General features: G+C 42.0%; 1 long non-coding RNA gene across 1 annotated transcript; it reads left to right on the top strand.

Moving 5' to 3' along the window:
- The first annotated feature begins 530 nt into the window (after window positions 1–530).
- On the top strand, window positions 531–3,236 carry LOC141579317 (uncharacterized). The gene is made up of 3 exons (XR_012510464.1): window positions 531–785; window positions 2,419–2,578; window positions 2,966–3,236. It is a non-coding gene; the product is annotated as an uncharacterized LOC141579317 (long non-coding RNA).

The following is a 3,236-nucleotide window of genomic DNA, read 5'->3' as shown; positions in this document are numbered from 1 at the left end:
GCCCTCGAAAATCCTGTTGCTTCTCAGGAAGAATTCCCTATGAAGCATATTCATGTCCTTCTTGTGGAGACATTCAGTCCAGAGACCTGACAGCAGGGGAAAATGTTTAGACTGCTTTTGGTAGAACGTAAATTCTTCCATACTTGTTAGAAGCAAATCAAATGAGGAAACTGAGTTGGCATCTAACAAATCAGGATAAATGTCTGATGAGGAAGATCAGCTTCCCCATCCCACTCAGGCGTCATGTTGATGTGACGCTCACCTTGGCTAACATTTTCTCCTGTGAGCAACGTGAAGTTCAAGACGTTATGAATGGCTTTTTGTTTTTCTTCCTTAGTCTTTCCACATTCACATTGTCTGGTGAGATTATATGAATCCTGCTTATTTTCAGCCCAGCACTAAGCTTTTTAAAAGGATCACGTGTTTAAAAGGCTAGTGGACAATTTGTTAGAAGATCAAAATCCTTAGACTTTGGCCCTAGAGTTGAATCTTGGTTACTGGTGAATGAGAATTCCCATTAAAATTTTAAATTCAGCGATATAAATTTTTAAAAATAGTTAAATATTAGGCAATTTCATTAAACACTATAGCAGTTATTTACTTTTAAGCCTGTCTCTGGGGCAATTTTGCAATGATTCCCTCCCTTTATTGATTCCCTCTTTATCAGAATCCTTGAGCGGTCCCTGTCATCATTGTCAATATCATCATCATCATCACCATCATCATGGAACTGATTCCTCTGGGAGATTCTAGGAAAATAAAGAGCTGGACGGGGTTCTGTGCAGGTCACTGTGTGCATATAGAGTAAGAAGTGTTGTAAGACATTAGATTCAAGATACCCTTTCCATTTAGAGAAGAATATGGTCATGAAATACTGATGTGCTGAATGAAGGAAGTGATGGGAACAGGGTAGTCAATGGAAAGGAGGAGGAAGTGAGCGAAGTGGGGAGCATAGATCCTTGGTTAGGTGATCAGCACATTGGTGAAAATGAGGGGAGTGTGATGGCAGAATCATGTCCCTCCCCGGCCACAGAGTAGCCACCTGTGACATGTTACTGTACATGGCAAAATGCATGACAGATATTTTAGGACAAAAATCTTAGAGGATTTCTGTCTTCTAAATTGTCTATCAGTTAGCGTTTTAAACCCATGATACATTATTAAAGATTAGTGCAGGGGGACAAATAAAAAGGATTCATATAATCCACCAGACATACTGAATGCAGAAAGGCTAAGGAAGAAAAACAAAAAGTCATTCATAAGTCCCTTGAACCATAAAATGCTCATGAGAGGAAATGTTACACAGGTGAGTGTCGCAGCCACATTCATAATGCCTGAATGGGATGGGACAAGGGGATCCTGAGATGAGACAATAGGGTGAGTAGCCTGGATTGTCCAGGTGGGCCGAATGTATTCACAGGGGTCCTTAAAATGGAGGACATTTCCCAGCTGAGTTTAAATTCAGAGGGAGGTGTAGCCATAGAGCAATGTTCAGAAAGGCTGCTGACCATGAAAATGGAGGAAGTCGTGGGGCACAAGCTAAGGAAGGTGGGTTACCTCTGGAAACTGGAAAAAAAAAACAACAACAAGGAAACATTCTCTTCTAGACCCTCTAGAAGGAAGGAAACCTGCTGCTACCTTGAATTTAGCACAGTGAGAACTGTGTTGGATCTCTGACCTCCACAGCCATAAGCTGATATATCTGTGCTGGTTTAAGCTCTTAAGCTTATGGAAATTTCTTACATTGGTAAAAGGAAAATAACATAGTGAGCCGTAGTGTAACGGATTAAAGGTATAGGATGGGGTGTGGAGAGGATTCTGACATTTATACCTAAAAAACAACCAGGTGAAATGGGAAGGTGTTTTAAGGAAGACTTACCTGGCAGGGCTGTTAAGCAGACTGGAGCGAGGGGAGCATTGGAGTTAGAGGAATCAATTAAATCTCTACCAGAAAAATAAGGAATAAAATGTAACAGGGCTTCAGTGATAGTGGATGTAGGAATGGAAATGGGCAGAGAGATATAAATATTACTTTGAAATTAGCTACAGGTTTGATGACTGCATGTTGGGGAGACTTAGCCGATGTGTGGACTGAATGTTTGCATCCCCTCAAAATCCATATGTCGAAACCCAATCTCCCAGGGTGATGGTATTGGGAGGCGGGGCCTTTGGGAGGTGATTTGTAGGATAAAATGAGGTCATGAGAGTAGAGCCCTCATGAATGGGATTAGTGTTCTTATACAAGCCCCCAGAGTGCTTGCTTCTCTCTGCTCTCTGGGATATGAAGATATTGGCAAGACAGCCATCTTCGAGCTGGCAATCCTCTCAAGGATACTTTGACCTTGAAAGTCTCAGCCTCCAAACCATAAGGAATATGCTGGTTGTTTAAGCCACCCGACACACGGTAATTTGTTACAGCATCCCAGACTGACGAAGACAGTGGAGAATGCCTCTGAGTTTGGCACTGATTGCCTGGAGAATGCTGAAACCCAGGGAAGTGGGCAGCACAGACGTTTACTCATTTAATCCTGCCAACACAGTAGGAGATAGAGTCCACATATTCCTCGCTACTTAAAAGGTAAGGAAAAAGAGGCACAAATAATAACAACGACAACAAAAACAACAATAATTTGTCCAAGATTCACACAGAACCCCCTGGAGGCAGAGTGAGAATTTATACTTAGGCAGGCTGGCCCAAGAGCCCCTGCTCATAACTAATAAGTCAGATCACCTTGCTTATGTGGATCAGTTTTTTCAACTGTGATATGAGGATACTGTGTCTAGTAACTTATAATTTCAAAATACTTCACTGTAACGGAATCATTAGTCACAGGCCTTACAAACCACAGAAACCTACACATACAAAAATAACTCGTAAGGTCAAGATAACCAATAAAGTTTTTAAATATTATACCTGCTGGGCCTTTGCAATAAAATGTCTTTTTATAATTCTGTCTGGCTACAGAATAACTTCATACTCCTGCATGCTGCTGGTGGCTCCCATGTTGGACAGCACGGGCCTAGAGATTTTAAATTACTTGCCCAGACTCGCCCAGGAAGCTCGTGGTGGGATCCTAGCTATAGTCTGGGACTTTTCCTTCCTATCCAACAAGTCCCTCATGGAAGTTTAGAAGCTTCTCCTTTGGTGCCCAGCTGTCTATCCGTACTTATAACATCTTGTCATGTGTTCCAGCCTGCTCCTGAACATCAGCCAGAACCCACTTCTGCTCTATTTT

Source organism: Camelus bactrianus, chromosome 2, assembly GCF_048773025.1.
Source record: "Camelus bactrianus isolate YW-2024 breed Bactrian camel chromosome 2, ASM4877302v1, whole genome shotgun sequence".
NCBI lineage: Eukaryota > Metazoa > Chordata > Mammalia > Artiodactyla > Camelidae > Camelus > Camelus bactrianus.
This window is presented reverse-complemented; position numbering and strand designations above follow the sequence as displayed.